Raw genomic sequence first — 9,700 nt, 5'->3', positions numbered from 1 at the left:
TGAGTACCAAGTGCCAATGCAAAGTGAAATTGTCAGGAAATTTCTCATTTCCAGCTTTTCCAACTTAAATCCACACAGTTTCGGTTTGAGGTTATGTTCTATTGTTTTGAACCACACGATACATCGAACCGTTATCGGATACGGTCTATAATTCCTCTGTAAAAAATAAAGTGGCGGCAAAAATTTTTCACGTCGCATAGCGCTTGTGATACTTTGGTCGGGAGCTGACGATATTGTCTCCGATCTCTTTCGACTTCTCCTATCAACTCGAACCACTGTGCGGCGATTTTGGATGCGTCAACGGTCGGATCCCGGGGCGAATTCCTGGAAACTCGGGATTTCGGGAGCCCCCCCCCCCCCCCCCACCATCTGTCACGGGCCGCCGACCCGGAATGTCGGATCGCAGATTGCTTCGCGGGGATAATTAACAAGTTCTTCGAGGGCGGAGAAGTGAGAGGATCTCGTTACGGGTAATGGCCCGGTGGAGGTGAGAGTGGACTCCGCGATGGTGGGAATAATCGGGTGATTGGAATGGCTTAAACCTTGAGGGAGTTTAGGGAATCTGTCGAAATTCTCCCCCTCCCCCCAATTTTCCGGGAGTGTCGGCCTTAACCTTATTCCTTCAACCCAGATTTGTTTTTCAAAAGTCAACGCGATGCAGAGACAATGCATAATTGGACCGCGTTAAGCAGAAAGGAACTAAGCCACATCAACCATAGCCAAAATTTTCCTAATTAGCTAAACCATACGTGCCTCTCCACGCTCTTAGGATGTGATCAGAGGTTCTTCGGGATATGACCGAGTCCAGTCGCCCAATCTATACAGATAAATCGAAAAGACTTCTTATTTTGAAGTAATTCTGTCTTTATACATATTCTCCTTAATACTGTAAAGGCAGCTCAGATATCTCCAATCACAGATCTACTCACCTACAATCAACAGAAATACAAACCCACTTACATGCGATGAACCCAATATTACCACCAAAATTCTGAAACTCTTCACCTCTCTTAATTTAAAAATCTAAGTTTACGTATATACTCCCATTTTCAAAATTATCTGTAAAGACGTTAATAGCCTCAGACGCTGAATGTCTTAAAACTAACTAACTAACTAACTATACTAACTATACTAACTAACTAACTATTTTTATAAAATGTAATTAGAATTAGTTTAATCTTACTTTTAAACAGTTAGGATAAGCTTTTAAAAGACTTTTCTGAAGTCTAAAAGTATATTTTGTACAATTTTCTTATGCAAATAAAAAAAAATCAACTATTGCCAAATTGAACCGAGCAATCAAATTTTTTACATGAAAACGGTTGTGCGGATTCTTGTGCAAATTTCAGCGAAATTACAGCATTTTGAGAAGCCGATTTCTTAAAATTTCCGAAGGAATTCGCACAAACGTTCTCTTGGTAAAAATTAAATTGCCCAGTTAAATTTGGCATGAGCTGATGTGGCTTGGTTCCTTTCCGCCAAACGCGGTCCAATTACAATCCGCGCACTGTTATCCTCCCTACCGCGTTAAAGTTACGTTCAAAAGTCAACGCTCAGATTTGCCAAATGATAACTGTTGGTCAAAGGGTGAAGACATTTTTTCTTTAGCAATTTTGGCTAAATGTTCAAGTAATCAACAAACAAAATGCTCATCTCGACTGATGGGCCTTTCATTACGCAATTTATGGGATAAAGCAATACAGATAAAATTGTACGTAATTTTAATTTCAATTTTGTGATTTTGTTGAGTGTCCTAAAACGCAACCATGAAATCATGCAGAAGATAACACTTACGGCTATCTTGCCTGACACTAGCCTAACATGAAAACGAATGGTACCCTTTTTCATGTAATTGAAATAAAATCGGTCGATTCTTAAGTATCCAAACGACTTCTAAGGGTCTTTCTGGTGATTAGTGGCAATTTGACAAAGAACGGAGTTTTCCTCTAAAATTTTCCGGTCAGACGCTTCTGAGCCCGTTTTCTCAAAACTTCATTTTTGCACTTACTGCTCTCCTCGCTATCACGGCAGAACGAACGGTAGGACAACGGGGTCAGGCAAACTCAGTTGGCGGGAGTTGACGCTGTCTCCTTGCGAGAAGAACACTGCCGTGCTAAGGAAAAACGCCCTATGAACATTCGAAAGTTGCCAAATTTTCTCCGATAAATGTTTATTTTTAAGGAAAGATGTGAATCTATTTCCTTGAAATTTTCAGGAACATCAGGTGAGATTGCGAGCTAATTTATCTAAAAAATTGGAGGGAAATATTCATAAGTATACCAGGAAATTCGTATTTTATCGAAGGAAATTTGGCAACGCCTGAAGGCTCATACGGCGTTCTTCCTTAGCACGGCAGAACACGACGACCCAAGAAATTGGCCCGCGTTGAAATGTTTGCGTAAAGCGAGCACAACCACCCCAACCTCCCTTCCCCCGTGCCCTTTTATCCAATTAACTTTCATCCGAGATGAAGCGAGCAATTTACTCGTCGCCATCCCAACAGAAGGACGTAAACGCACCTCGCAATGAACTCTACCGTCCATGTAACTTAACGCATTCTCGGGCTCATCTCAAAATGCAGTTAAGCTCTTTTGTCCCCCGAATGATTTATTAAACTAAGCGCGGAAGTTTGAGACCGGATGTGAAGGTGGTGAACAAGGGCTCACGAGCATGAATGCAAAGAAATCAAAATGTTCCGCGACCCTTCCTTTGATCTCGAACTCGCGAATTAATTAATGTTTTACGTTCTTTGCAAGTTGGCAACACTGTTTTTCCCCATTGAAATGCATGTTAAGCAATCGATTCTGCGCGATACAGCTTGTATTACCGAGACTACATTTATTCAAACGATTTAAATGAAGTATTAATAGCGATGGTTTTTTTTTCATATTGAAACGTATGTTAAACAATCGCTTCTAGGTAAGACATCCTGTATTGCTTTGAATCGATATATTAAAGGGATTTAAATGAAGTATTAACAGAGTCTGTCAACTTGCTGAAATCGCCACCGTGTTTTACAACGGTCGTTATTGGTGAAAGTCGCGTTCAGACCTGTACTACCGTGCGAAGGAAGAGCAACGTATGGGCATCCGAATGTCACCGAATGAATCCTGATAAATTATATTTTTTTGACTGAAGTTTCGAATATCAATAGCTAAGGGACAATACTGCCTAACTGGAGAGTTTCAACAAAAATTAGTTTGCAATTTTGCCGCATTCTAGAGTTTAAAATACGTAAGATGATGCTATTAGTTGTATCCAGTTCTTCATTGGAGCGCTGTGATCACGCTGTAATGTATAAAACAATTGAGAATCTAACCTCAAAATTACGAAAATTGCGAAGTTTTTTCTTATTCCTGCATAATCGTCAGTTCACCGATAAGTGGTATTGTTCCTTGGCCATCGATTTTCTCACGTCAAAAAACGCCTTCAAATAGTCGTGATACCGATCCACCACACCAAGGGTCAAATAGTTGTATCACTACGCCGGACGATTTTCCGATACTGATGCCGTGCCATTGGGTTACGAGTGACGCAAATTACCGCCAATGAATTATTTATTTCATTGAAAGTTATGCATATTTTGAACCCAAATGTTCTCATACTTCAGATCAAAGCACCAATAAAATTCTGTAAATTATTGGAAGGAAAAAAATCAAAGTTTTCCTCGATGAGTCGTGTTTTATCAGACGAAATTTGGTGACGTCAGAGGGCTCATATGCCGTCCTCGGCAGTGCTGTAGTATACAGCTGTCTTAATGTAGCTCGCAGTATATGAGCTTTAGAACTTTGCCCAATTTCTTCCAATAAAATAGATTATTTTGGAAAACTTAAGAATATACTTGGTCAAAACACTTTGCCATTCTCCGAAAAAATTAGAGCTTGCGCTAGTACCAAAAATTAGAATTAGAACTACAAAAACTGAAATAATTAGGACTAAATTTTGCAGTTAGGAACTACGATTTCTAGCTCATTTGCGTTGACCTCAGAAGTTAAAGTTTGCTTCCACCGATTACAACGCTCAGACTATCAGTCTGGTGTCGCTATTAATATGGACGTATTTTTATCAATAGGAAAAATAGCCTAAGTCGTTGAATATCTCTAATAAAAATATATAACCTACGAACTAAATCAATCCTGACATGACCCTTCAAATCCACAAGAAAACATGCATGTTAGGGTTCAAGTAGGTGTATTCAATATAGTTCTTTTTTATTTAAATACATCCAAATACTATACTACCGTGCTATGGAAAAAACGCCGTATGAACATTCGAGAATCGCCAAATTTTCCTCGATAAAATGCTGTTGTTGCGGAAAGCTATGAATATTTCTCCTTGAAATTTTCATAGGAACTTTGGGTGAAATTTTGAACAAATTTTTTTGAAAAATTGGAAGAAAAATATGCGTAAGTTTATTGGAAAATTCGTATTTTATCGAAGGAAATTTGGCAACACCTGATGGCTCATACGGTGTTCTTACTAAACACGGCAGTTTACTGCCTCTGTATTTGACAGTATTTGCTGGCTTCTTTTTGCCGCACTGCGACACAAAGTCGTTTCTGGCAAGTATTTTTGGACGTCCCTCAAAATGTCGCAAGCACGTATGCAGTAAACATTTTCAGTACCCCAAATCATATGCGAAGTCTTGCAGAGAGCGCTCGTCACAATACACCCACATCCAAGATGCACCTCCCCGACAGAACACAATCACCTAAAACAGACAAAAACAAACATTCATCTATTAATTAACTCTCAACATACATAACATAACATGCGTCTGTTACCAAACTTTTCGCTATCGAGTATCTTCCATCGTTCCGGCATAAAACAAAGACACAGGCAGGCGTCGAGCGTTGGTTTCGAAGTGAGATGAGGAAATTGAAGTCTCTACGCTTGAATGAGAGTGTAATGGGGGGAGGGTAGGGGGCGGAAGGCCAGGAGGGATGAACCCCAAGTGCAGAAACTTTAGTTTAAAGTAGCGTCGTTGAATTCACACCGCCCCAGTCCAAAAGCTGGCTGCTTCTTGAAACACGAATGCGCACCGGTTTAAAGAACAGTGTTCTATTTCGCCGGCAGCTTTGCGCTAATTGCGCCTCAAAATTGAGGCATTTTTCGGGAAAATGTCGTATAAGGTTTGCAATGCTTCTAAGATTCTGCAATTTTTCATAGCGATTGTGGCTGATGAAATTCATTCATAGTTGACTTACTTCCTTGAAATAGTGAGGAAAAACTTGGAGCATATTTAAGGAAAAATGTATAGCGGAATTGTCGGATATGTTATTTATTACTAGAGAGCTTTTTTGCACAATCTTAGCAGCATTGGAAGGCTCATATGTCATTTTACCAAAAGTTTTCCGTTTTTTAAACTTTTTAAAGTAATTTTTTACCCATTTTAAAAATATATCTGAAACGTTGAAAGTCATCCGAGGACAAACAGTTTTAAAGCATTTTCAACAGGTTTTATGCAGTTATATTTCAAATGATCATAGAAATAATCATCAAAAATTTGCCCATTTTCTAAAAATAGAGTTTTGTCAAAATCATTTTTAATTTCGTTTTTTACATCTAAAACCAAAAGTAATATAAAAAACCTTTAAACATTTACAATTAGTTTCCCAAAACTAAGAATGCCCACGTCGTATCCTGAAATTTTTCAAAAACGATTTTCAATTATTCCCTAAAAATCCGCTTTTTTAAAGAGCAAGATAAAACGTTTTTCAAAGAGCACCTGTTTTTTTGGTGTGCTTCTAGGATACGAAAACTTTTAATTTCCTCCTGAGAAGTCTCTTCAAGGTAGGTTTTCCGTTATTCATTTATTTCAGTCGTCCTTCGAAGAGCATTCCGACGTTTCTTCTGTCTTGGATCCTATTCGCTCAAAATCGCTCTCCAGAATTTTTTGCCCAGGGTTCCCTCATGTCTTTGGACCCGGTCATATTTGCTCCCACATTTTCCGCGTCGTAAACAGGAATTCCTCCCGACTATAAGACACCGGTTTCATTTTTTCCTAACGCGACTTGAGCATATTTTTAGATGACTGTTGCCGTACGTCTCTCTTTATTCCGGACCAGGCACTCGAGCAGCCCAGGTGAATCAAATGTCGCCTCTCTGGCGTAAAGGCGTACATCGATTTTCACTTGAGCCCTGTCTTACATATAAACCAATGATTTTCGGGGCTCACGCGGAAATTAGGATACGTTTTTACGTTAGAGGAACGACGTCGTCGCGTCAACGAGGGCTCGGGGGTAAATTTGACAAAAGACATTTCTTACGCTCCGTGCATCGGGAAATTAAATTACTGTTGACGGAAAAATAACTTGTCGTCGTGTCATGGGCCATGCTACGAGTTTATTTTATCTCAGGGAGAATGATGTTAAACTTCTTCGCTGAGCAGCGAATGGACAGGACGACGCGACGTTCTACTGACAAAAAAGCGTATATCGATGGTGAAACTACCAAACCACGTATCTCGTTTGCGGTGTTTAAAAATCTACGCTCACATTTTATTTTTTTGAAGTAGACCAAATCAATATCATTCCTTGAAATTTTCACAGAATTTTTTCCGCACGAAGAGGAAAAATCACAGAAATTTTCAAGACTGGACGTTAAGTAGTTTTTCATTTAAAATATGAAGTATGACAGGAAGTCTGCGACGTCGCAAACCGAGATACGTGGTTTGGTAGTTTCACCGTCGATATCTGTCTACACGTGAGCCCTTTTGTCCACGTAACGCCATACTTTCCGGGGCTCATGTTGGAGAGTAACGCTTCAACGTTGGAAGAGTAACGAAGGAACGGTTAGAACGAGGAGTTTTAAAGAGGAGAAGATGATAATCGAGCGATGAAATCGCGAAATTTCTAGGACACACTATGAATGTTGAATCTCAGTAGGATTGCATTTTGCAATTTGGACCTATAAATTCCGGCCCGGTTTAAAAACAATGTATGTACCATTAGTTTCCCTATGCACATACGTGTTTTTTCAGATGAGCCAGAATTTATAGGTCCAAATTGCAAAATGCAGTCCAATTGTACAAATAATATTATGTCTATTATCTTTGTTGGGTCATTGAATAAGACTAAATGAATTGCATTTTGCAAAAAGGAACCAAGAGCATTCCAACTTTGCTAAGATTGTGCAACTTTTTTTACCTTGCATATAAACTAATCATTCTAAACAAGTTTTACCTTTACTCCCAGTAAACTATAAATTCTAGACGAAAATCACCTTTGTAAATTGAACTTTTTGCATGATGTTAGTAATGTTATTGCAAAGAATTTAAGTTGCACAATCGCGGCAGCATTGAAATGCTCTTGGCTCCTTTTTGCAAAATGCAATCCAAATATTAAGACTTGTTTGACTTTTGAAAATCTTTTTGGTCTTGATTTATTTCTTTATGAACAACGTATTTTTGTGATGCACCGATTTCTCTACCATCTTGAAGTCTTTAGATAAAAATGAATAATTATTATTGGGCAAGTTTGGCGAGCCGTCTGACAATTATAAAAAAAAAGTTTCCAGCATGGAAATTCGTGAAACGGCGTTGAGGCTGACTACTTCTTCCAAAACTAAGTATATTTAGAAGCTCGATAGTCAATTTAACTTACGTTAATGCTACAGTCTTATCTTGTCATAGCATTTCCGAATAGGAATTAAAATTGGAACGTTGTTTCCGGAAAAGCGTTATTTCGAGAAACATTACAACGAAAAACGATTGGCCGGGACTTTAGTATTGATGTGCGTTATTTCCGGGAAAAAACGTTATTTCGAGAAATGTCAGATTTATTTACTTCTGCGCCCGGGGCATTCGAATTTATCGATTCTGATATATACTGTAAGTGCTTATTTCTGTCTGTAAAGTTAGAGTTGATAATGATCAATTCGGGCACGAAACCTGTCTCGATACTTTTATTTTTCACCTGTCTGGGTATGTCTGTCCAGTGATCCATTAAGGCCGTAACGCAAAATTCGACGAGTCTACAAAAATACATTTCTCCGAGATTTCCTCTTGACATTTAGATTGTCTCTCCTCAAAACTCCCGAGTAGTCGGTCAACTTTTGAACTTCTTTTGTTTTCATCGTCTAACAACATTATATTGATTGAATATAAACCGATTTTACGCTATTATGTGATTCGGAGTGCCTCTAAAGCACGCCTCAGTATTATGAGTTACGGATACTAAGGGGAGAAAGGGTCCTTAAAAAAGGGGAAGTTTTATAACCGATAGGAGGGAGTCTATGAAGAAGGGAATGTATGAAGAGATCCTGGAAAGGATTCGACTCTGGAAACAGGCTGATGAAGTCATTGTTTCCTTGCCCTAAGCGGCTTAGCACCATTAACAAGTTATTCATTGCCTGCGTAAAAGTTACACAATGTTGGGAGCTTAAAGTTGTGCGCAAGCATAATGTCGACAGCTTTCGGAGCGCTCGTGAGTCTCTGGTTTTTCACCCCGGAAAAATGCAGGTACGTGTGAAAAGACAGATTCGGCGAATTCAGCGATTTTTATGTCTGACTAAAGCCAATCGGACCCTCCTGTAACCTTATTAATGACCTTTTTGATAGTTATTTCCTCAGGTTTTCAGTATTTTGGTTAAGCTTACTTGCATTAAAAAGTCATTAAGATAAGCTTAAGAAGTCCTTGTTGTGTCGCGGAGAGGAATTTATTATGTTTATATCTGTAAAGTGAGTATGAGGAAAAAGAGGAACTAAAGACAATAACGATTTTCACACTTTCGAATATTATACCCTTCTCCTTATCTTTCTCCTCTTTATCCTACCTCTAATTCTACTCTGTTCTTTCTTTCCCTATCATCTACTCCTTCATTTTCTCTCTTTACATCCTCGATCTGCGTACGCCATAAAACGTCACCCTTCTGACGTGAGGACGTATCTCAATGGTTCAGTTGCGCCGGTCACAAAATCGTGTTTTGATGCTTGATTCATGTTGATCACCTAAAAATAATTCTATCTGTCCAAACAGCAACTCTCCACGTTCAACATAAAGTGATATACCGCGCTTTGAAAAATTCAGTTTATGACGCCATACAGCGCGGTGGTGACACCCCTTGGTTTCTTCCTCATTGCTTTCATCAGTCAAAGAAACACACATTTGTACTGGTTCCTCAACGTGTAACTTGGATGAAAGAAGGTAGAAGAAACGAAAGGTGTTAAACCAGGTATGTCACTACCACGGTGGATGACGTCACGAGCTGAATTCTTCAAAGCGCGATATCTCGATTAATATTGAACGTAGAAAGTTGCTGTTTGGACGGATCTCATTATTTTTAGGTTATCTGCAAACATCAAGCATCAAAACACGATTCTCCGACACGGAGAAGAAAGACACGGTTTCGACGGTTATCACGGTAATCATGTCACACGGGATTCCACGGTGGTGGAACCGTGAATTTTGGTAATATTATTGATGAGTCCAGTAGCATAACCATGCTCATAATAGTATGTCTGTGCCCAGAGTAATATCTTGGTAAACACGGTCATATCACCGTGCTCATCGTTACAAGAATCAAAGTCCACGGTTCTACTTCCGTGGAATCCCTTGTAAAATGATTACCCTTGTAACGGTAGAATAACTGTGTTTTTTAACTCGGTGTACCAGCACAACTAGCCGATTCAAGTTTCCCGCCTCTGGAAAAATTTTCGGAAAAATTTTCCCGAGGTTTTCAAAAATTGTCCGTTTTATGG

General features: G+C 39.1%; 1 long non-coding RNA gene across 1 annotated transcript in view; it reads right to left on the bottom strand.

Moving 5' to 3' along the window:
- Positions 1-3,296: 3,296 nt before the first annotated feature.
- Positions 3,297-9,700, bottom strand: part of LOC140225688 (uncharacterized) — a 91,373-nt gene continuing 84,969 nt past the window's right edge. The window contains exon 3 of the long non-coding RNA XR_011900663.1: positions 3,297-4,711. This is a non-coding gene — a long non-coding RNA (uncharacterized lncRNA). The remainder of the gene's footprint in view (positions 4,712-9,700) is intronic.

The sequence above is a fragment of the Bemisia tabaci genome, chromosome 10 (assembly GCF_918797505.1).
Source record: "Bemisia tabaci chromosome 10, PGI_BMITA_v3".
Lineage (NCBI taxonomy): Eukaryota > Metazoa > Arthropoda > Insecta > Hemiptera > Aleyrodidae > Bemisia > Bemisia tabaci.
This window is presented reverse-complemented; position numbering and strand designations above follow the sequence as displayed.